Below are 26,031 nucleotides of genomic sequence, written 5' to 3'. Positions count from 1 at the left end.
TTCAGAGTTTTAAACCAATATTTTTGTAGGTTTGAAATAACTGTTTTTAAAAGGAATTACATATGAATTCCTTAAGGGAAAATATACAGTAGATTTTGATATGGAACAACACATTTTGATTGTGAAGGGAAACTTGTCAACTCAAGTTGCCTATATTTATTATTATAGAAGAAATTCATACCTAAGAACTGTTAAAATTTGAGAGGAAGTCATTTTTGAAAGTTATGATATTATGCATTCAATATTTTGTTTTGTCAATCCTGAGCTATCTTCTTTTAGAGGTAATAAATAAAATTTGTATGCTATCAGAATGGGGGGGAAAGAACTTCATCAAAAGAATTCTATAAAGAAATTGTTGCTTTAGATGTAATAATTCGCTAGAGAAAATATTAACTTTTCTTAATTGAATTTTTAAAAAGATGTTAGATAATATATAGCAACTGTATATATACATTTACATATAATCTAACAATATATAGTAAAGCATATGTAATACATTGTTAAAAGTGTTCTAATATTTTAATTCCTGAGTCAAATGCTATTATACAAAGAAGTTTTAGGAACAAAGATGATTATGTAATGCATTGAGTCTTAATAAGAAGTGAGCAGCGTATTTTGTGGGCATATTTTAATGTATATTTTGTTGGCTTGGAAACAAAAACATTTTTTGAAAAATAAGTAAAAGGAATCTAAATTCCCTACTTTCTGATGGGAGTCGTTTTTTAATGAACACTGTTCCCCCCATGCTGTCTGACTTTGTGTTGATCGCTTTGCATTGCTTGCCATCCATCTCCTTAATTATTCTCTGCAGGCATGGTGGAGAGTTAAATATTCACAACAGACTCTGATCTACAGCAGCTCATCTCTTTCTCTGCAACTATAATACTCAATAGCTATACTTCCCATTTATAATGAATCTTTTATGTAGTTGTGGTGACTTTTTTATTATTGTTATTTCTTTTCTTCTAAACCAAATTATAAGTTCCTTGAGGATGAAACTCTTCCTCTTGGTACTTACCAAAGCAAAATATCTAACACAAAACTTGATATACTCATCTGCAGTGACTTTTTTTTATTGTTTTAGAAAAGATAATTTAGAAAAGCTGCACTGAAAAGTAAATGTCATATAGACTTTCATCAAAAGCTCTCTTCCAACCTGGTTTTTAAAAAGTCAATTAAATTTTTAACTAGTTTCTGCTAAAACCATGTGATAACCTTAACTAGGATAATCAACAGTAGTTGCAGTAGCAAGCAATCACAAAATCTCAGTTAACACAATAAAATGTTTATTTCCAAGTCACCTCGCAGTCTGATGTCAATTAGGTTACTCTTCTGGGCAGCTCTTCAGTGATGACTCAGGGATCCGGACCCAGATTCTCCCATGGTGTGGCTCTGGGAATAGGGGTATGGAAACAGAGATGTAGCTGAATGTCTCCAGGGAAATTTGGAGTCTAGGATTGGAGGTGGCATATATCATTTCCACCCACCTTCCATTGGCCAGCTCTAGTCTCATAAACCCAATTTAACTTCATCAGAAGCTGGGAAATACAGCCTTCCTCAGTTCTCAGGGAGAGAAAGTTGGATTTTTTAAAAAGATCTAGACAGACTCTGCCACATCCTGATTTTGGTTCTAGGAAAAGAACTCACACCAACAAAATCAACAAAATCAAATTTTCCTGCCATAACATTTCACTTGTTTTCATCTGGACATGGGAAATACGTGAAGACCTCAATAATATTAACTATATATCAACAATTAGGTCCTATAGCCTCCATACCATTGATATGTAGATATACCTATTTGTTTCTAGTTTACCCCCAATTCCACCCTAGACCAGCCTAATTTCTTTTGAATAGCCTTCTAATATGTCTCCCTGGTTCTCTCATATCCTTACAATCTATTGTTCACAATGGAACCAGAATAATCTTTTAAAAACAAAAATCAGATTTTAATTTCCTTAACTGAATAAACACTTATATATGAACTCTACATACCAAGCTCTGTTTTAAGTGGTCTGCAAATATGAACTTATTTAATTCTCACAGCTACTCTATGAGGTTGACGCTATTGTCATCTACATTTCACCATGAGGAGACAGAGGCACAGAGAAGTGAAATAACTTACCCATATCACATAGCTAGGAAATGGTGGAGTTGAGATCTGCACCCGGGCAGGCTGGCTCCAGCAGCCATGCATTTAACATACCTCTATGCTGTCACATTCCCAATGGAAGCCCTCAATAGTTTTCCCGTCATGCTCAGGATGAATTCCTTACTGTGGCTCCACAGAGTCTGACCCCTGCTGATCTTTCCAAGCTCCTCCTTTCTGCTTCTCTCTTGCCTACAATGTTGCAACCACACTGGCCTTTCTTTTCCTGTGACAAGTCAAGTATTTCCGATCTCAAGGTCTTGGCACTGGCTGTTCCCTCTACCATAATACCCATCCCCCTAATCATCACAGAGCTGGTTTCTCCTTGGTCTTCAGATCCCCCTTTAAATGTTACCTGCTAACAGAGATCCTCATGATCACAAATTGAAAGAAGCCACACCATTACTGCCTAAGAGAACAATCTATTTTATGTTTCTATATGGAAAGCACAACTCAGATATTTTTCTTGTTTATACATTTGTTTACCACTATTTTCTTTTCCTCCCACGAGAATGAGAACTTCATGAGAACAGGGACTTTTTCTCATTCCCTGCTAGAGGCCCAATAATATTGCCTTCCAACTTTTTGACATTATAGGATACATAAAAATGATAAAATTTTTTTGGCACAATTGGTTAAATTAGAGAGGATTTGGTACATCTACATGGGGCTTAATGAAAAAATATATTTGTTATACAATTATGGTAAGACAAGTAAGATACAAATACTACAAATAACATTAAACATTAAACTCATGTAAAGTTTTTAAATAAAATCTTTATAAAATTTTGATAGGAACCATGAACTGACTTTCACGAACATACTATCTTATATTAAGCTTTGTGCTTGAAATAACAGCGAAACATCTGATGACATTTTAATGATGATATCTTCAAATTCTTGATAGTGTCAATAAGAAATTTTTCACAAAGATGATAAAAAATTTGCAACAGAAGAAATATATTTATAACAACTAGCAGATCTTTCTTATTTTCATTAATAGACAGTATTGGAATATCTTGTTATAATGCAAATGTTCAAACTTTTTCATATTCAATATTTCAGAATAACAAAGAAATTTGATTTGCAGAATGTGTGTGTATCATCAGAGCAGTCATCCTTCAGCTAACCAGGCTGCTGTTGCAAGGGTGTATCTGCCACAAATGAGCACAAGTATCTGCCATATGCAAGAACAATATTCAATGGTGCCACTTAGTGCTCTGCTCCTTTGGAGTCCTCATCTGGCTTCTTTGCTTTCCCTTCCCTGATGGGCTGCAGATTGAGCTGCACATTCTTCTCCACGGGTATCAGGAACACACATTCTCCATCAGTTCAGTGGGTCCCATGCTCATGAGGAGTAGAGAAGAGCTCTTAGCTCACTGTCCAAATAGATTTTCTCTTTGGCCAGGCTCAGTGAGTTGGATAAATTCACGAGTGCTGGACTTTGCTTCTTATACAAACTGCATGAAATGACCATGGAATGTACCTCTGAAGATTGCCTGATGATGGCACTCAGGTAGTGGCTACTGGCTTCAGTGAGATCTGACCTCTCAGAGAGCCAAGGGAAGTAGTATCTTGAGGCAGACCAATGGCAACCTGAGATGCTTTACTTAAAAATTTGTTCCTCAAAGTGTGGTGCACACTAGCTTCACTGACATCGCTTAGGGATATGTTAGAAATGCGGAGTCTTAGTCCCCACCCCATTGGATATGAAGCTGCATTTTAACAAGATCTCCTCAAAAGTATTATGCACGTTAAAATGTAAGAAGAGTTGCTTTAGAATACTACTTAGACCAGAGTAAGTTGGCAATCAGTATTTGTGGAAAGTGCAGGGAACTGAAAGAATATTGCAGTGTTTCACATTATTTTTAAGGACTTCACCAGGATTTCCCCTTGCACAAACACATGCAATTTATTTGAAAATGACATGCAAAATGTAGATGACAGCAAGTAAGACAAAACTTGTCTTGATGATGCCACTTACAGTTTTTGTATGAGTTATCTAAATAACCAAATCATTACTTTTTTTCTCATCATCTTTCTGAATTTTCATAAAACACGTGCCAGCCCACCTCCTTTCCTTTTTGTCATGCTTCTGAATATAATATGTATATGTATTAAAACCATGCAATACATATATGTACAAGCACATCTCAGACTGCCTCAAAGTAAGACCAATATTTTTCTTTTAAATCTATGTTCAATTTGTTCACTCACACAATTTGCCAGCTCTGTCAAACATTCATCTTTCCAGCTTCTCCTTTCTTACCTCCTCCCCATTTCCTAACTGGCCTTAGAAATAAATATTCCAGGAATTGAGACATCAAGTATTTGCAACTTCAGGCTGTTCCAGACTCTCTCAGTACTTCTAAGGTCAATCAGAGTTAACGGAAATTGTTAAGCTTTATTTTGTATGTCAGCACGAAATCCTCTTTTTGCTGTTTTTACTTTCTCACTGGTATCCCTGATTATGCTTACTAGTTATCACCAAGACTTTTCCAAAATGAATTATAAGTTATAGTGTCTAGTTAATTCTTCCAGTTCTTCCCTCAACAAATATTTACTGGATATCCACAACAGGTATGCCACTTATCTAGAATTACTGGATATCCACAACAGGTATGCCACTTATCTAGGATGCTTAATCAGATAGCATATCAAAGGTTACACCACAGAAACAAAGAATGCCCAAATCCTAGTGGTATATCAAAGGGACTGTTCATTTCTCTCTTAGAGAACATATCCATCACAGTTCAACAGTAAGCTCTACCACTGTAGTCTTTCAAAGATCCAAGTTGATGGAGATTCTGTCTCCATATCTACTTCCATGGTCTCATGGCAGGGGATGGGAAGGAAGTGAGCTACACACTAGCTCTCAAAGCTTATGCCTAGAAGTGACATACATCACTTCTCTCATATTTCATTGTCCAAAGCAAGTCATAAGGGTGTGCCTAAGGAAGTGCAATCCTATCATGTACCCAAATGGGGAAGAAGCATGTGTGAATAGCCCTAACACCACAGGCCTATCTAAGGAGAAACCAAATGACACATAAGCATCAACTGTTTTCAAAGACCTTAGAAACTAGTTGCAGAATAAGACATATATCTAAAAATTATGTAAACAGAGTTGAGTGTCAGGTATAAGATGTTCTAAGACTCAGATTGTGGTGCTGAGAAAAAAACGTTTAAGAATTTCAGAGATGGAAGAGATAAATGTGGACGAGTGAGTCAGGGAAGGGTATGGACAAGGTAAGGCCATGTATAAATTGTTGGCTTCAGGGTATAAAATGGAAGGAGCAAGGACATTCATAGTAGTAACTTTATTGGATGAAGCAGGGGTGGGGAGCAAGCTATTTATCTGAAAAAACATTGAAAATATGTGTTCCAATAGTAACAAAGAGAATCTAATGCCTTATATAAAGTAAACCTGGATAGGCCCAGTAGGAACAGGTTATTAAGAGCTTTGAATGCAAAGATAAGATGTTTTCACGTTACATTTTATATGGACTCCTTTGGACTTGCTCACCTTTGACCTTCTCTTTAGATTTTTGGTAAGGGACCACAACATTGCAATGTGTTGATGATAGACCACTACATTACAGACTGATTGAGAAAACAGAGACTAGGGAAACATCAGACTTTATTAGAGAACAGGGTTATGTAGGCACTTACATCGCTCTTCATGTAGGTGCATCAATATAATGTAATAAGAGAAATGGCCATGAAGCCAATCTGGTCTTGAGCATTTTGGGGTCCTCAGAAACAATGCAAAGGCCAAACAAAGCAAATAACTCTGGTTTCGAAGCAACATATATCTGGTAATGTTTCATCAGAGCTACAGGAAATAGCTTCTTGTATCAAAAAAAGGAGAAGCACGGGAGTGGTGAGAAAAGTAAAGTTCTGGATTTCAGGAGTCCTGCATCGAGCGGTGGAGAGCCCTCTTACTAGCAGTATGATTTTGGATCTGACGTCTTTCTGGATATCAGTTTCTCCATTTGTGAAAATAAATGAGATTTATAATCCTCAAGGATTTGTGAAAAGCCTTGAGATTTATAATTCTGAAGGCTACAAGTTTAAATATTTTCCTTCTTGGTTCATCAATAAACAAATATTAGGAATAAAATATATGACATTACATTATTGTAAATATACTAAAAGGTAAAGTTTTTTTGTTTGGGAAACTTCTTTAGCAGATAAGGGAATACGTAACAAGATAACTAACAGTGCAAGATAACTAATGACCTCAAACTCTTACATGTCACTTTTTAAAGCAATATTAATGATAACTTATGGGTAAAACCTTACTGTGGAACTTTACAACAATGTTCCCCTCATCACCATGATCTCGCTTTATGACTTGAGCAAGTTACCAAAGGCAATTCACATGTCTCATGTACAGTTGGACGGGAGTTAGCTTTTAATTAACTGCCCAATTGAAAGACACTATAAGTGCACATTTAAAGGGATATTGGAATTTTCTGCTATGTTATATTTGCCAACTTCATCTTATTGGCACAGACATCCTATGACTTTGTCTTAAACTTCTTCAGTTAGTTTTCCAGGTAACTCTTATACTTCTGTTAAATTCTGGCTAGAGTGTAGTGTTCTGGAGTTTTCTGTGAGAATGTGATACTGATGTCCATTTTTCCGGCAAAAGCAAACTCAAACAAGATAAAGGATATGGGAAGCTTCTTCTGTTGTTTAAAAGTAAATTCAATGATCTCTCATTCACTCTGCAAATTTGATAAATGGATTAAGGAAAGAATTTTATCAAGTCATGGATTAAAATTTGCACTGAATCAAGAAATTCCATAGTGAGATGTACTGATCATAGATGTTCTTTCAGTTGCTGCTAATTCAAACTTTGACCCTTTATTATCTCAGTGAAAACCAAAGACTTCTTAGTGGAGGGCCACATGTTATGGTATTTCTTTATACTTGGAGTTCTAGGTAAGCCCAGATAGAAAACTTTGATAAGGATTTTAATGTTATGAAAATCATTTGATCAACCATATTTTTTGCAATAGAAGTTCTGATCTTCAAAACAAGGAAGAACATTCTTCCACCAGGCTTTTTATAATTAGCTGAAAACAATTTTAAAAATAACTTAGTTTCATTACCTTCCAGCTCTGTATATGAACCATCTTCCTGGGGCTTTTATAAACACACATACAGAATTGGATCAGTTTACAGAACTGAACTAGTAAATTCATTCTAATTAGGACTCCATAAGGAACTTGAAGCCCTGACTGAGTTCAACAATTCTTGGAGCCATTTTGGGGAGCCATAATGAATGAATCAATTGGATTTTGGAGTCATGTTCTGTATGGCAACCTGAGAGTTACCTTGCTCCTCTGTATCTTGCTCACCAACTTCTCCACCTCATGCCCTGGTCACCAAGGATTTTGAATGGAACCTCACCTTTCTGTTCTCTTCTCCAGTTCAGTCCCTACTCATTTTTTTCCTAGATTTGCATCTCTCCTACCTCACACTACTCCCCCGCCATCCCTCCCAGCTTTCTTAAGGTTATCCTCACTTCCTCTGAAGAGTCTTTCTTGATTCCTCTAGAATGAATTACGTGTTATTCCTGAATTTAACACCTGGGTACCCTGTGCTTTCTACAGTCCTGGCCCTTTTCACATGGTACAGTAACTGTACATTTCTCGCTCCCCACTTGATTGGAAGCTACTAGAGGTCAAGAATGCTATCTTCTTTGAATTTTTAAGGCCTAGCACAAAATACTCGTACAAAACAGTCCCTTAATAAATATCTGTCGGATGACTGTATGAAGAAATAAATTGTTAATAAATTAATAAGCAATCAAAAAACAAAAAAAGAAATAGAAATACAAGAAATTAGTCATACAAGTAAAATTCCGAATCAAGGAACTTTAATTGATTTCTGTCTACTGCTTGTACAGGTTCCCAATAATTTAAGATGCAGCTCCAAGTCATGGCTGGATGACAGTGAATATGCACTTATGAAGCATCCTAAACAGTTCAATAGTTGTTGATAGGCCATTAGCTAACGTAAAAAGCTCTGCAATAGGTATTGCTTGAAAGTTTGTCTCAAATGTGCAGAAACTGGGAGACGGGAGCAATAAGGCTCCCATGCTCTATTATCAAATTGTACACCACTTCTTAAAACAGAAAAAAAAAATCATACAAATTTCCTTCTCTTTTCTGCACCAAAACAGCAAGCTTTTCACTGTTTGTTCTTTTTTTAACTATGAAATTCGATTGATGTGATAACCCTGAAATAGATTAACCAAGCAATTGCTAAAACTTTCCTATGGCAACCAGTCAGGCGAAAATTTTCTGCATCTTTTCTCTTGGAAACAAAAGAAAGAAATCACTTTTTCTAGTGGTCTTCAATCGCAAATACTTGATTCCAACTTCGTCTCTAGTAGAGCTCTTTAATATACAAGCATATTGTCAGGATGTAAAATAACAGTCATGTTGTTTCCCTCAAGGACGTGAGCATACTAAAGAATATAGTCATAATTATGTGTATGCCCTTGCGTGTGAAAAAAGGATGGCATCAGTTACGATATCATTATGGAAAAATGTGAAAACCACCCTGAGTTTTTTCCTATTTACACTCAAATAGCACTCAGGATCTGTCTTAGTCTGTTCAGGCTGCTATAATAGAATACCATAGACCGGGTAGCTTATAAACAGCAGAAATTTATTTATCGCAGTTCTGGAGGCTGGTAAGTCCAAGATCAGGGTGTGGGCAGATCCTGTGTCTGGTGAGGGATCACTTTCTGGCTTATAGATGGCTGTCTTCTAGCTGTGTCCTCACATTGTATAAGGGGGAAGAGAGCTCTCTGGGGTCTATTTTGTAAGGGCGCCAATCCCATTCATGAGGGCTCTGCCCTTATGACCTAATGACCTCCCCAAATCCCCACCTCCTAATACGATCACATTGGGAGTTCAGATTTCAACATATGAATTTCAGGGTGACACAAACTCTTAGTCCATAACAGAATCCTTCAGGGCAGAAGGTTCACAGATTATATGATTTGTTTACAAAGTGACTCATGTCTAGGTCTTTTCAAGTTTTCTTTGTCCTCATGTGTTAGAGATAGATGTAACATTTAATTCCACTTAGGACATTTTAATTATCCCCTTGGATTTCATATATTGAAGTTAGATTGACTTAATGATCAAATCAGTTTACACATATTCATATCCAGGATGTGGGTATCCATATTAAGGGTAACTCGATTTTATTCATTAAAAACCACATCAAAATCACAGTCAAGAAGTAAGAATACAGCGAAAGACACATGGTCCCCACTACATTAATGAATATTTGAGTCTTAGCGTATCTTTCTTGAAACTACCAGCCTGAATGTAATAGTTGACTCAAATGATACTTCCTGTGAATAAAAAGAGATTTTTGCAAAAGAACATTATGATAAGTTCATTTCGAACAAAAGGAGAAGCAGGCAGGCAGTTTTGTATGAGATTATTCATACTGAGGACAACCACCTGGGTCCTTAGTTGTAAGTACCATAAATGTACAAATTCAGATAGTCAGTTAGCCTGTGATGGCAAGTTAAACAAGATATCAGCTCCTCAGTGTAATATTCCTACCCTGCTATTTGAGCAGTAGGCGTGGGCTGGACCACTTCCATGTGACAATTCAGAAACTACAGCAGTAAATTAATTTTTAAACTGAGTCGTACTAAGTGATGGAGTGGTGATGGAAACCCAGAACATATTGATTCTGTTTCCACATCTAAGCATTCGCTGCAACAACTGGTCCATTCCTGCATACTCCTCACCTATGAGGACCGCAAGCCAAGGAAGAATGGATCTGCTGGTAATTTCCATTGCACCGCTTACACACATACTTCACTGCACACAGCAGAGCCTCATTTGAAAGCTGTGCTCTGGGCAGTATAAATAGATGTAACCAAACCAAAAAAGAAACTGTATTTGTTGGGTTAAGTAAAATTAAAAGTGATTCTTTACCAAAGAAGTCCTTTAATATTTCTTGAATATGAAAATGAATATTATGTCTCTCTAAATAGAACATGCAGCAAGACTCGCACTTACTTGATAAAAGAGCTTTGTCTATGAGAAAAACTTACATTTCAGAACATATTGGAATGGAATTTGAAAGCACTGAACTAAGTGTAGCCATAAATTAAGAATGATGGCCCGCTGTTTCTTCCTGCCTCTGAAACTGACTTACCAAGTTGTCAAAAGAAAGATTCTGATTTCTCTTCATGTTAACTCCAGATCTTAAGTTTTTCCCCCTTTTTTCAAAAGAAAAAAGAAAAAGATGAGTAAAACAATCTAGAAATAGTCATTAAGATGGGCAATATAATCATTTTTTTGTTTTTTTAAGAGAGTTCTTTTCTTTAGGAAAGTATCATTCAAATCAATGTTTTTTTTCAATTTTAGTTTGCTGGTAGCATACATGCAAATCCTCTAACTGGCTTGTTCTTCATTTTCCCTCATAATTTGGAGTGGATTGAGAATAGTCACTTCATTCAGGGAGGACGGAACACACGTGACAATTAACAGCATTAACCTCTACAGCATTGGTCTGCATTTCTGTTCAAAAATTGACGGTAAGTTGACTCAATAAGTTAAAGTTAATGCTGTCTCAACTCCCTCTTTCATTTTTCAATTCAATCGACAAAATTTCTTTGAATTACAACCAGTGGAGAGCTAAAAACAGACGGGCCATTTATTAATGCCTTTGACAACTGTTAGTTCCAATTTGCATCATTCTTTGAAACTTGGTACATTGTGCTGTTATTCCCCAGCAGATTAATCTGTAAGATGTGGGTGGAACTTCAGCACGGTGACTGCACCTGCTTAAGCTCCCAGGAATTGTTACATTTTAACAGGCAAGGAGTTAAATCTATTTTATTTAAAATCAGTTCTGATAACTATAGAGCTCTAGCTCCTTAAATACCTATAAAATTAAACTGTTGAATATCCTATGAGTTATAATACAGGTGATAATTAGTCAAACGGCATACCTCGAGGAAATACATCCCAAGTTTTTGGAAATTGCCTCTATTTGTATTGGCCATTCCCAGCATACTACACCTAAGGGTTACCAAGGCCACTTAGATTTGAAAGAAAACCAAGATCGCCCTGTTGATGAACTGAGTGTGCTGGTGTACACTTCATACTTCATCACACGAAGGTACACAATTAAACACAAAACATAGGACCAGTAAACTTAGCTTGAATGAAAAATGAAAGATACAGAACTGATTAAAAAGTCGCCGGCAGATTTCATTAATCCAATCAGTTTTAAATAAAGAAATAACCAGAGAAATTAGTAATCACACTATTTTTTTACCTCTCTGACAATCCTTCATAGATGAAATAATTTAGAAGGCCTTCAAATTGAGACTTTTCTCATTCATTGATTGCCAATTTTCAATGGACTGTGCCATGCATGTAAATGATATAGACAGTCAATCTCAAGAATGATAGCTCCAAGTAGAATTGTGGGCTTAATTCGAGAACGATTTTGAATTCCTTACATAGGGTCCTGTGTCAGAGATATTTACTCCCCACCAAACATCCATGTGCTCTCACACACTTCCTCTCCTTGAAAGGTTAGGCAGCGTGTGTGACAAGTTCTGGCTTACAGATTATGAAAAAACTGACATGGGTCATGCATACTAAAACATTCTAGAGAAGCTGCCTAAGTAACCTTGATGTCTTATGTTGAGATGTCATAGCATCTCTCTGCCTGGGTTTTTGAGTGGCCACATGTGGCAACGCCTTGAATCAACCTGCAATATCAATGTAATATGAGCAAAAAATAAACTATTATTGTGTTAAACCACTGAGATTTAGGGGTTAAATAGTCATCTTGGCATAATCTAGCTAACTAGAGCATGGCCAGTGTTCCTTTGCTGTAAATTTTCTAAGCACAAAATGATATAAAGCAGGAGGACCCCATTAACTTTTATTTTTTCTTCAATTTCACTTAATTTATTGAGAATTTAGTACCTGTCAGGCTATATGCTAGATGCTACTGATTAAACATTCAACAAACGGTGTCTAATGCCCAGAAGCTCATAGGTTAGGTTAGAAGGCAAAGACTTAAAGAACCAAAAGTTTTAAGGTCAGTAGAAATATGCATTGGATGCTGTTGAAGGAAAGGTACCTAACTCAGACTAGAAAAATCAGGAATGACATCTAGGTGTGTATAGCACTTTCTGAGCCTTGAAGGAAGAGAAGGTGCTGGCCAGGTTAAGAATATGTGAAATAGAATAAGTATGGTTCGTATTGGGAAACTAAGGTGAGATATGTGCAAGGGTTGGAGCACAGAGAGCTTCGAGCATCATTCTCAGAAGATAGATTTTTTTTTTTCTTTTTTGCTGAGGAAGATAGGCCCTGAGCTAACATCTATGCCCATCTTCCTCTATTTTATATGTGGGACACCTGCCACAGCATGGCTTGATAAGCGGTACATAGGTCTACGCCTGGGATTCCAACTGGCAAACCCTCAGCCCCAAAATGGAGTGCATGAACTTAACCACTGCACCACCAGGCTGGCCCCTGAGAAGATAGATTTTTATTCTGAATGCAATGCATTATTTTAAGCCAAAAGAATGAAATAGATGTTCTAGGGGAAAAAAGCTCTAATTACTCTTTGGATAAGGAATTTTGCAGTGTTTCTCAGAGTATGGGTCAAAATTACCCAGAGGAACGTCTTGAAATACAAACAAGCTGCACCCAAAATGAACTGAACCACCAACTAACTGGGAGATGAAGCCTAGAAATCCACACTTTTGAAAAGCACCCTGTGTTATTTACACATAGTAAAGGATGAAAACTACTAGGGCAAAAGAGATTGAGACTAGAAACCTGGAGTCCCACTCGGAGTTAAGAAAAATGAGGACCTGAACTACAGGAGGACCAGAGAGAAGGGAGGAAGGCATTGTGTTCCGGGGAGATGAGGCGGGAATGTTTGGAGTGACGAAGAGGGAGTGTGGCCCCAGGTTTCTGGTTCTGGGGACCAGATTGCTGGTGGTGCTATGTTGGAGAACAACGTTGTGAAGAAGGAAGTTGAGAATTGTTTGACACTTTGAGTTTGAGCAAAGGCCATTTAAAGCCATTTATTTACACAAGACAGTCTTATTTTAGAAATCATGTCCTACATTATAACAAAAATTCTAAAATATTCTCATTTCACATCAAATGCAATTCACCTAATTATATAATATTTGGTTTGTGGCTGTTGGGATAGTTGGCATCATGCCATATACTGTTCTGAAATTGAAGTTTTCTTTTTTGTATTTTGGTGACTTTTTATTCTAGTATCAAACTGTCCTAAAGCTTAGGAAAAGCTCTAAGTTCCTAGCCCTATGCCTGATGGATAAAGGTGTCTGTGACACATTCAAGTGGAGATGTTCAGGGTGAGTTGAATATTTGGTGTAGAACAGGAAGAGGTGGGCAGTCTGGACACCCCAAGGTGACAGTCATCAGCAAGGAGGTGGCGATACTGGTCAAGAAAAGTTGAGCCCTCCTAAAATGAAGGTACTCTCATTTTTGTTGATAGCAAGTCTCTTTGCACAATAAAAAAGTACCCTAAATTTGTATAGCAATAGACCTTTCTCTCTGATTGGTCAACATTCTTTCATATAAATTTATCTAAATTATTCTCAAGTTTGAAAGGAATATTTTTATATAAGGAGTAACCCATCAAGAGATTTAAAGCTCAATATCTCATTACTCTAATTTTTCAAATTCTATAGAAAAATGGTTAACCACAACACAAATGCAGCTTTCCTAAAATTGCCATTACAGACTTCTGCCTCAAATGCCTAAAAGGTACATTTTAATTTTGTATATGCCTAATAAATTTCAGTAGTCGTTTCTAATGAATATATTATTCAAGCTTTACACGTAGGAAGTAATACAATTAAGGAAGCTTAAGCAAGTGGCTTGCAAAGATTAACCAACAATTTTTCATAACCCCAATCAAATTTTGAATAAATGAGATAATTCTTAAAATTATTTTTCTTAATAGCTAGGCTTAACTTGGTAATTCTTGGAGTATCACTTAATAAGGATATTCTGTCCTCTAATTTATAAATTTTAGCCTCAGAGGTAGATTTTAGGAGCTCGGATAACCACTATCAAGATATGAAGAAGTTTTCAATGACATTTCTAGCTTAATTTGTAACAACCAATGGAATTGCCTTAGTACTAGTCCCTGAAAGCAAAAGAGGATAGGTGGGAAATGCACCAAATGACACTTTACAACTCCTGCCTGCCTGAGTCATGTACCACTTTATTTTTCAGTCGTACTGTTCATTGAAAGATCTCTAAGTGTTTTATGAACCTTCATTAACGTTCACAGTACCAAGTACTTGCTGAAGCAGCTATTCTGTTATTGCCAGAACACGGAAGAGGAAACTGAAATGCTCACGGTCTAATTCCACTGAGAGAGGAAGTAAATCATTCATGAGAGCGGAATGGTAACTAGTTCAGCTCATCACTTCCCTGTACCAGCTGAGATATTAAGATGTGACACAAAGACACCGGTGTTAGGGCCAAGAAACAGATCCCTAGTCTCTGCACTCCTATTATCTGGCCTAGTTTCTTTGGTTCAAAACTCTTGGAACCTTGGCATAGACCTGTACCTACCTAGGTAGAAAGAGGAACAAATATACTGGTTTTCCATTCACTTTTATGTATGTATGGGAACATATTTATCATTAGGTGGGTTCTGAAATTAGATGGTTAAGTCGGTTAGTTGGTCAGAGAAATTACATTTAATAGGGAGAAAGAGAAAGATACAAAGAATCTGTAAAGAATTTTATATGTCTAATTATACACAAAAATAAAGGCCCAATCCTTTATTACTGTTTTTAAAAGCACTGAAATACATGTGGAAAATGTAGTGGAGAAAAAAACTGTGGGATACAACACTACCTAGATATAGCATTAAAGAGGAAATAAAAGAGACATGAGACTACGCATGTGTGCATTGAATGACATAAGAGTATCTCTGTGTAGAGAGAATAAGCCAGAAAAAGAAAAAGTTCATGTGAAAACAAAATGATTTTTTTTTTCCAATAGAAAAAAAAATAACTCAGATTGAAAGTGACTTTTGACAATTTGGTTTTCCTTTTTCTCAGAAAAAAAAGATGGCATGGTTATGTTAGCTTTTACTCAATTTGCACCTAGCCTACTTTGATTTCTGCTGGGTTAATTGGTTTAGTCAATCCAATGATAAGTAATGGTTAATTTTAGTAACAAATGGCATATTTGATTTAGGAGAACAAAGCCAAATAGCTAAAAAGAGCTCTTGAAATTCACTGACCAGGGAAAATCTATGTTGGTTTTTCCATGGAAGAGAAATGACTGGTGTTTATTTCAACCCAAAGAGAGAGGGAATACGGTTTCTGTAGATTGCCAGGATAATTTTTCCAGAATTTAAATGAAAATCTAAACCGGAAAAGAATGTTGAAAGAGTGTTTTGTTTTTGTAACATGCCAGGATTTTAAAAATGCTGGGACATTCAGGTCATTACATGATACAAAAGTTCACCTATAGAGATCTTTCTTTTCTGGGTGATAGTTAAAAATTTAGAAGTGTGTGCCTGAGGCATGTTTTAAACTCCTCGAAGTTCATTGGGCACAAAAAGTAAATTACATTTTCATTCAGAAAGACCATTGTTGACTTGGAAAGGAAAATGTGACTGTAAACCCTTCCTATCTCCAAAGAAACATACGCAGCAGGCTGTGCATTTGAGTGTTGTGATTATAAATGTAAGAGGGTATGATTTGAGAAGCCATTTCTCTTCTTGAGTTTTGATGATTTGACATAAATAGTCTGATGGTCTTGCATTTCCACATTCAAAAACATTTTTTCCACCTTTTGATAAATCCAGAATATTCGGAACATGTAGATGGGCAAGTCAAACACCATTTCAGTTCTCTGGCCTCTGTCTTATACTTTCCATGTTCATTCAGTTACATTGTGTTATGTATGTTTATTGCTGTAGAAAGAATGCACGTGACCATGACTATAAAAGGAGTAACTTATCTAGAATACTCCCCTTCAGGAAGTGCATCTAACACACAGATTCTTTGTTCCTTACCCTAAAACTCTATTAACGCTCAGAGTGACCTCTAGAGTTTCATCATCCCTGCGCTGCTAACATACCCTTGAGGATATCCTTGGTTTATCTTTTTGTCCCAAATTCCATGCCCTGACCCCCAAATAAGAAGCTAAGCCTTTTCTATCTTCTGTTTCTGCCTCTCTCAGGTACTTCCTGCTTCCCAAACAGTCACTCTATCTTCTCATAAAACTTTGCCACTCATGTTTCCCTTTAAGTGTATGCTACTTCATTTGCCTTTTCCTCTTCTCACATTGTCCAAGTTCCACATATTTTTAAAGACCAAGTTCAAATAGAACCATCTCTGTGAAATCTTCCCTGAGCATCTCCAGCAAGAATGAATTCACATCGATAGCATAGAACAAGTGATTTTAGGGGCGGGAAATGGGGAGGATGGCTGAGATGTGACATTTGTCTTTTTACACTATTTAGCCCATGTCCAAAATCTAAACTGTGGTAGCACAGCTGCTATTCTCAGAGACCAAAGTGATAGATCAAGTTCTCCCTGATTTTTTGGCTTCTTAGTTTTGGCTTGCTCAAGTTTAAAGGAACAATGTGACCACTCCGGAAGGTTTTAATGATCTCAGTTGTTGTTCCTATTGATTTGTTTTGACTCTGAATCCAGTGAAATTCTATTTATTTAATGGTACTTAATGGGTCCTGACACTGCTTCTTGCCACTGACCCAAGTTAGGCTATCTTTTATCCATTGGCTCTCACTTTTCATGTCACAGTTTTTACAGTTCTGACTTTTACAGCTTGACAGTTTTTCTTCCAAGTACGATGTTTGGAAATTCAGAAGCATTTGTGTTCAGAAATCTCTTATCTTTAATGATTCTCATGAATTTGGATGGAATTCCAGAACGTCTTTACAAATGCATCCCTTTGGAGATACACCCTCGTGCATGCTATTTTTGGATGGTTCTGTGAAAAGAGTAGAGAAGTAGGTACCAGCTACAGTAACACCCATGTTTTCATGCTTTGTTCAACACTTTCCCACAAACAGTATTTTGTCATAATTTCTCCTATTCTCATTTGACCAGCAGAAATAGAAAGATACATGAAAATTTTTGACGGTAGAAAACAGTAAAGGAGATGGAAATCACATTCAAGGATTGGTTTTACAACTTGTCCTTCCTTTGTGTATGAGACTCCTACTATATGTGGTGGGAAGGGATTTGGTGCTTACAAACTTAAGCGGAACTAGATTTTAAAAATAGTCTGAAGTACAGCCCTGGAATGGATTATTCAAAAATAGGGACAATCATTTATAAATTGTATGACTGATTGTCAGCGCTCTAGAGGAAGGTCATTCACAAATCATTGATTCTTGTCTTGAAGTGGTGCATTTTTCGAGGTCAAATTTTGAAACATTTTTTATAATGCCCTCAGAATTCAATTTCATAAAATAATATTATTTACCATAGATATCCAAATTATGAAGAGTTTCAAAGCCTTCTAGCCATTTTAATCTTCATTCTACTAAGAAATCACATTTCATGGAATTGAAAATAAGCATTCCATGAAATCCATTCCATCTGAATTTTTGAAAACTCAACCTCATACTGTAAGAATTAGCACCAATCTTATATCAAATATTTGCCTTCCATTTGCTTTGGAATATACATACGCCGTGTACATGGCTTTCTCTTTTCCTAGAAATTCATCTTATTTAAAGAGTAAAGTGGCACTGAGAAGGCCACATCAACGAAGCACTCTTCAGTTTCTAGTTTTGCACACAAATTCCTATCCTCAGTTGCAAACAGATGGCTTCAGCTCTCAGACCAGGGCAAAGTGGTCCTGCAAAAGCCTCAGTCTAACCAGAACAGGAAATGACAGTGGCAGTGTATCAGTCCGAGTTTAGTAAAGAAAAATACTCCCAGTAGTTCTAAAACATGAGTTTAACACAGGGAATTGGCTACGTAGGTTTTGGAAGAGCAAGAGCAAAAGGAAGTAAAATGGGGTTGGAGGGAACAATAGAAGCAGAAAAGAAGAAGAATGACACTCTGGGATGTGAAGTTACTAAAACCACTGGACTGGAGCCCATTTGCCTGCACTTGCTGCTGTGCTGTTGGAGGCGTTTGTCACAGTCACTCCTGGATTGCTGAAGAGATGTCATGTCCATCAAAGCTGCAACCTAGCAAAGGTGCAAACTCTACCCAGATTCCTATAGTCTAGAGTCACCCGATTCCCAATGTAACTGGCACAGTATTGAATCGTGAAACAGGAAGTTTCACTCCATCCTCTACCTTCTCCCACTAGTGCCTCTTATTGGCAGAACCTAACAGAAATTGAGTTGACATAGAAGGCTGGTAAATGCAGTCAGTAGACTCCTGTTCCACAAAAATACATAGCAAAAGTGCAGAAGGGAGAATGTGACCTGAGAGTCTCCAAACATGTCCAGCACAGGAGCCTACGTGCTATGATACAATGAGTTTGTATCTAGTATGAGAAGTAGCTGCTGCTCATCCACCCCTGCTCTTTCAACTGGTCCTTTCTGTTTCCTGCAGCATATAGAGATGAGTTAAGGGACAATCCCTCCCATTAAACTGGCCTGATCTAGTTGGCCCACAGGGAAGAGAAAGACATTTTGGAACTTACCACTTTCATCCTACTACCCACTTATATAAAGGAAAGGTAAAGCAGAGGTTAATATTAGGGAGGAAGCATGTGCTACTGGCCAGCTTTTTGAAATCTAAAATGCCTCATTGGGGAACTAGTCATCTCAGTGGAAGACAATCCAATTCCATTCTCCTAATCTAGTTGAAGTTCTTGGAGTATCAGAACATCACCCTAGACATCAGAAATGCAGAAACGATAGGCGACCACAACATCCATTAAGGAAATGTTTATTTATCCTTGAAAATATTCAGCTCCAATTGGAATCATCACAAACCTCAAATGGAGAAACTTGCTTAAGACTCAACGTAATACGTTGAGTCAGTGTATCAAGTGGCTGTCCTACCCCACACTCTCTTCTCAGGAAATCTCTCCAGACCTCAGCCTCTGTTGGGTGGACATTCTGCCTCGCTCCAGCCACTTGCATTCTGGTCACAGCTATTGAATGAATGGTAGGCAACTGTCTCTGAGTCAGCCAAAATGATAGTTACCCAGTAATTAGTTAGATTCTGTTTCCCGAGAATTATACTAGGAAACAGAGAGATTGTGGATACCTAGAGTAGGCACACTTGAGAAGGGCATGTGATGATGGGGGCCTGAGTCAGTGCGCTGAGAAAGCAAACTGCAGGTAACAGAGGAAGTTGATCTCAGAGGGGAAGGGACAGACGCAAGAGCTCCCACAGGAGAGAACATGCAGGAGACAGGAAGCAAGTAGAAGAAGGAAGAAACAGAGCGAGATGTGCCCCCTCCCCAGTGTGTTACATCCCAATTCTAGGCCCCCTAAAGCCTGGCTGGACAGAATTTGCATGAGATATTAGTAATTTTAGAATGTATCCCACCTCTTTTTTGAGTTAGCTAAATTGGTTTCCAAGTGAGCTCTAACTAAAGCAGCAAACTTACTGAGCCAAGATGTACATAGAAAACAATGTTTTTTCCCCAAAGGCTAATTCTGAAAGTGTGCAACTGAGTTCATGAAAATTTATTGTAGTTAAATATTAAATAACCACAAAGTAATATTTACAAATTATATGCAAGGTATAAAGTACAAATACAATAAACACTTGAATATATACCACTTTGGTTGTTTTGTTCCATTTTTTCCCTCCCTTCTGCCACCATTCTACATTTCGTGTTCATCTCCCTCTCACTTATTATTAGAGTAGTACCATGTACATTTGTTCCTTAAACAAGACACTTCTTTATTTTGCATATTTTTAATATCCATGTAAATGGATTATATTCTATATAACCTTGTGAAATTAGCACTTTGGCTATAAAATATACCCTGATATTAATTAATTTTTATCTTGTATGTAGCTATGTTGCATTCATTCCCATTGCTATGTAATATTTCTGTTTCTATGGTGACTATAATGGATCAAAATTTCAAAACTTCGCTTATTCTTTCGATTCTTTATGGACTTTGTTTTTTGTTTTAATTTCTTTTAATATTCAAATGTTACTGCTACAGAATCTTCGTCATCATATCTTAGTACAAATAAGCAGTTGTGAGTGTATCCTTAGGGACAGAGTTTCTGAATAACAGGAAAAAATGCACATCTTCAACTTTGTTCAATAATTAAAAACTATTTTCCGAAGTGGATGAACAAATTTAAACATTCCAGTTGCTTCATGTTCTCATCCTTAAAATTTTCACACTTAAAAGTTTTTTTCCAATGTGATTTGTGTATCAGTTGTCTTCAGAGCTGTAAAACATTCATCAGAATATTGGTCACCATAGATTTATGACCAAATGCTTTGGCCACGAGAACCTTCTGAAAACTCATACTGTCACTAATTGTCATTACTTTGCAACTTGAATATATGTCCTTCTGAGAGTGCTTTGGCATTCTGAAATAGCCAACGCATAGAAAATAAAATTTTCAATAAGTCTCAAAAAGGAACTTTTAAAACTTATAAATTATTGAAACTAATATTATCATTTATTAAACACCTTCCAAGGCTGGATTTTTGTACTATGAAATTTTTACTTATAAAAGATGATAAGAGTTCAACTTGTTTTAAAAGGTTGTTCTCAGCAGTTGTGTCCAATTATTTGGCCAAACAAATAAACTGTCAAATTTATTAGATATAAAAAATGGATCACAAGCTTCAGAGATGCTACCATCAGCTTTCAATGTGCTAAGAAAAGCTGTATTTTTTACTGAGTTAATGCCTTCCAGGATTATTGAAAAATTTATTAAACGCATTAAAAGGACCCATGTTATCTGTGGGTTGACAGATACAATTATGAATTATGTGTTGAAGCATGTTGAAATAAAATATCAACATGGTAGGCTAATTTTGGTTATATTTTTTATACTTAACTTCTTGAGGAATTATAATATCAAAAATATGTGTTCATTAGCATTCATGCTACTAGATGGAAGATGAATTAGTTATGCTTGTTCAAGAAAATTATTTATAAATTTCTAAGTCCATAAACTCAGGGAATATGTTGAAGAATACAGATAGATAGGGGCCCGAATATATGTGGGTACTCTTTCTTGAGTTTGTGCTATTATTTTCAGAAATGTATAGAAGAAAATGAAGACAAATTCTGTGTACTTAGTTTACTGTCTTTTATCCCCCAAGTATTATATTGCCATCACAAATACAATAAAATTGGAAGTAAAGCAAGGCATTTTAACGTGAATCCTTCCTAGTTTTAATTTAATTTCTATTAAAAATATTTCTAAATCCAATACAAGACTACAGAGCATTTGCCACACTATGAGATAAAAGGTTTTTCTTTAACCCTTTTAATGTATCAAGAATATAGTGGAAATGAGCCTTTTTGTTGAGAATATACATTAATATAATCTTTATGGAAGGCAGACTTGCAAAATTTATTAAAGTTTTACGTTCATGTAAGTTTGATTTGGTCATCTCACTTCCAAATTGGAGCCATGAAAGGAAGAATGGAAGTGCAAAATACAAAAGTTTCTGAAGACAACTCTTCCAAGAAGTTTTCTGTTAAGGGTTGCATAGAAATTGGCTTCAGCTGGAGACTCCACAGGAACAAGGAAGAAGAGATTATTAAGGGGTGTTTGTCCAGAGAACTGATTCTGTAGAGAAGGAGAAAGTGACTGTGTGGAAGAGACGAGGGGTGGGATGAGACAATTGCAGGAATGTCAATGAGTAGGTGAGAGAGGATGGGATCCAGATACCAGGTGGGCAGGAGGTCTTTGCGGGAAGGAGAGACACTTTGTCCATTATGTATGTGTAGTGTGTAGAGGCAGTAGGCATGCAAGTAGCGTACAGATTTTGTAGAAGGAAGATGAGCATGTTCGCAATGGATAATGTCACAATGACTGAGTCATCAGTTGAGATAATCAGCTGGGAATGAGAAGAAGGGAGATAGTAGAGATAGACGAAAGACTGAGATGTGTAAAAGAATGACCTAGGTAGGTGGGAGAAATATAAATGCAGTGGGTTTTCCAGACATGGCTGAATGGCCACCTGATATTTGCGGTCATATGTTTGAAGTAGGGCCACTCAGCATGAGAGTGAGATTATCTCCAGAATTGTCAGCTGCTCAGGTGCAGGGGTAGAGCAGATGACTGTTAGGTTTAACTAAGGTGATATTTTTTCTGATGAGTATAATAGAGGCAGGGGGGGCAAGAGAGTGAAGATAGCTTGAGAGGAGGTGATTTGGGGCTATTCCATGAAATCTAATCTGGGTAGGGAGGGACATGAGGATATGAGGTGGTGATGATTAGTGAAGAAAAAGTCAAAGTATCAAGGGACAGGAGATTCCTGTGGGGTGGGAGATCATTGCTGAGGGGATTTCATAAGTGAGCTCAGAGATGAAAACCACCTTTTATTTATGTCAACAGAACAAGGAATGTATAGCAAACTATGGAATGACAAAACAAACTATAAACACACAGTGGATTGCGGATTTTGTAAAAGTCTCTTTCCAGAGATGCAAAGGATGAAAAGGACTTAGTAGCAGAATGGGTTAAGTTAAGGAAGGTATTTTCCAAAAGAGTGTGGCCCATGTGGTTTACTGGCGGGGAAAAAAATGTCTCTATTTTAGATCTCTATTCAGATAAATATAGCAACAAGGAAGAGCTGTTGTTTCCTGCCAGTGTATATCTGCTGTAGTAGCTGAAAACCTTTAGCTTCGTATCTAAGCAGTATTACATATATTTCTGTTTCACTGAGCAACTCTGGAAATAAGAAGGCCAATTACTCAGCATGGCTCATTTTTCATCTTGTCCTCAACTTGTCATAACTTTACAAAATTCAGAAAGCCTGTTGAAATCTCAAGGGCATTTCAGCCTTGGCTCAGATGCATGAGCAAGATGGGAAATGGCTCCTCTGTCCTTTGATCACACAAGTCCAAACCAAATAAGGGCCAGCCTGGAACAGGCTAGATGTGCAAACTTCAAAAGTAAGACCACATGCATATAGAAATGCCATTCAGCATTGCCCTCATTCTTCAAAGGTAGGAAGACTGATGAGTCAGTGATGACTTCTGTTCAACAGCAGTCATGCCCCTCCCATGCCACCATTTTGTTCTCTAATTAGTAAGAAAGGTTTGGAGGTTTAGATCTTGAAGTGAGATTTTAGGAAAAGTGAGATCATAGTAAAGTATCAAACCAAAAAGGCATGGCTTTTAAGGTGGAGCTACTTATTTTAGGGTGAGGATTGTGGAAACTCACTTTTATTGTTCCACAGTTGTACAAAATCAGATCTAAGTAATGCTGATCCCCATCTCATCTCCCAACCACATATTTAAAATGATGTTTTCAGATTTACATTCCTTGATATCTTACTTCACTACCATCACTCTTTAGCCCTCATCACATTTAAAAACTTTCAGTAGCTCTCATTGCTACAGAAAATAATACAAAATCCTTTTAGCCTGCTATTAAAGGTTAATCCATTGATTTAATATCTATGAAACATTCACAATGTGCATGTACTGTTCTAAGTAATGCAATGGTGAACAAGATAGATAAAGTCTCTGTGTGTATGGAGTTTACATTCTAAGAGGGACAGAGGAATGAAGCAGACCATTCAACAGCATTTGAGTCCTATAGAACCATTAAAAGAGGGTCATGTACGTTATCTCATTTAATCCTTGAAGCAATCTCATAAAAAAGGGGCAATGTTATCTCCATTTTACAATTAAGACAATTGAGACTCAGATTAAGTAAATTGCCCACTTCTACTCAAACAGTTAGAGATGGAGCCAAGATGTGAATCCATCTCTACCTGACTCCACGGCTCTTAACCACTAAATTTTGTGTTTGCGAAATTTTACCTTTGTTATTCCACAAACACACACATGTTCAGATTAAGGAAGTGTTAACGTATCAAATGGCTTATTTTTGTACCTGAAGTTAGATCACTCAATATAAAGTGCTGTTTCGAAATAGTTTTTATTTCCTTGGTGATTTTCATATTCTTGTGTACATTGTATCTTCCTCATAAATATTGTGATTTTTTCTTCCTTTGTTTTGTTGATTCACCAACTGCTTTAAATACTGGGAATCCTGAGAAACCAAGTGCATTTTCCATTTTAAACTAAAAACCACAATGTATTAAACTTGCTAAAACAGTTGGTGGAAATCTTGGACTAAATATAACTTTTGAAATTCATACATAATTCTGTCACTGTATTTGTTTATGACATTTATTCAAGAGTCAAATATCACATCAAACTTGCAACTAACTTTAGATTTACTGAGAGGATGAAAACTGTAGTCTACTCAAGAAATAACCAAATAAGAACTTGACATGAGTTGTTTAAAAGTGGTTCAATTTTGAAAATTCCCAAGTTGGAAAATGATTCATAGCTAGATGCTTTGGAGAGAAAATGCACATCGTTATTTTGTTAAGCAGTAATGAAAACACAAGTGTACATTTAAGGCATATTTTTTAATTTCTCCATCTTCTCGTCATAAAAACCAACTCAAAGATCTCTGGCATTACATTGTCAAGAGTTGACCATCTTTCCAATCTGACCGTTACAGTTATTATTTGTAACTAAAATAATCACGTGTAGAGACAGATTAATCAAGTTAGAAAACAATAGGAAAAGCATCTTTCCACATCTTTTTTTACACATCCAACACAATTCTGGCGCAGCCTGAATGTGTAGTTCCACCAATACAACCTGCCACAAATGCTCTAGATGCTGTTGTTAGAAATGCTATTAAGACAACACACATATCCAAGTGGGGAAGAGGAATCTTCTGTTGTCATGGAAAGAAAGGAATGGTTTGGTTTGATTATGTTTTAATTTAGATATGCTAAATAGATTTTACCCTAAGACATAAGTTAAAGAAAGAGGCATATTAAGCAATTGGCTGAGCCACTAAGAGTTAGGTTAACCTGACAATACATTTTGCATTAGAATTCAGTGTTCTAAATCAAGGCAATAATAATAATTAACATGATAATTAATAATGTATACTAATAATATATTATATAATCATAGTAATGAACACAATAGGAATAGGGCCATCGTTTCCTCCATGCATTCTCTCTCCCTCCTATTCCTAGGAAAGACTTCATATATCATCTAGCTCTTAGGTTTTTATTTTGAAATTCATAGCAGATTTAAGGAAGGAGCCAGGATCTCCTATGAAATTGAATGATATTTTTTATAGATAGGTATGTTCATATTCTTGGAAATAGAGGCACATTCTCCAAGAGTTCTCTATGCTCCAATAGTTTAGAACAAAATTTTAGACCAATGTATACTTACTTTATAAGTGAGGAAAGTGAGGTCCAGAAAACTGAACTGAGATCAGATTAGGTATTATATTATACCAGTCTGAAGGTTTTTACCTACATCCTTTAAATTCAGGCTTAGTATTCAAAAAAAAAAATGGTTTTTACCCCAAACATTTTTGGTTTAGGTGTACTTTTATGTAAAAAGAATGATCAAATTGAATTTTAATGTGGAGGGAACATGACCAAAGTACCTGGGATTGGATGGATGAAGCAAGGTGCTACTCAGATTTCTGAACCTGATACCTAATGAGGCACGTTTTCTTGGAAATTGCTTTAAGACACAGTACCTTCTTAAATCTTTAGGCACTAGATCAATTACGTAGATGGTGGAGGAAATCAGAAAAAAAATTCCTGAAGGTTGTTAAGGAACAGGTTGTGTTATTTTGTGCCCCG

The 26,031-nt window shown here is 36.6% G+C and overlaps 2 long non-coding RNA genes across 2 annotated transcripts in view; one reads left to right on the top strand and one right to left on the bottom strand.

The window, feature by feature from the left end:
- The window catches only part of LOC139077964 (uncharacterized), a 76,059-nt gene that overhangs the window by 29,028 nt on the left and 21,000 nt on the right, over nt 1-26,031 (top strand). Inside the window, exon 2 of the long non-coding RNA XR_011530639.1 lies at nt 10,633-10,736. This is a non-coding gene — a long non-coding RNA (uncharacterized lncRNA). The remainder of the gene's footprint in view (nt 1-10,632; nt 10,737-26,031) is intronic.
- Nucleotides 1,270-2,311, bottom strand: LOC139077963 (uncharacterized). The gene is made up of 2 exons (XR_011530638.1): nt 2,126-2,311; nt 1,270-1,392 (listed from the first exon to the last, which is right to left on the bottom strand). It is a non-coding gene; the product is annotated as an uncharacterized lncRNA (long non-coding RNA).

Source organism: Equus przewalskii, chromosome 20, assembly GCF_037783145.1.
Source record: "Equus przewalskii isolate Varuska chromosome 20, EquPr2, whole genome shotgun sequence".
In the NCBI taxonomy this organism is placed as follows: domain Eukaryota; kingdom Metazoa; phylum Chordata; class Mammalia; order Perissodactyla; family Equidae; genus Equus; species Equus przewalskii.
The sequence above is the reverse complement of the archived record's forward strand: the minus strand, read 5'-3'. Positions and strand labels throughout refer to the sequence as shown.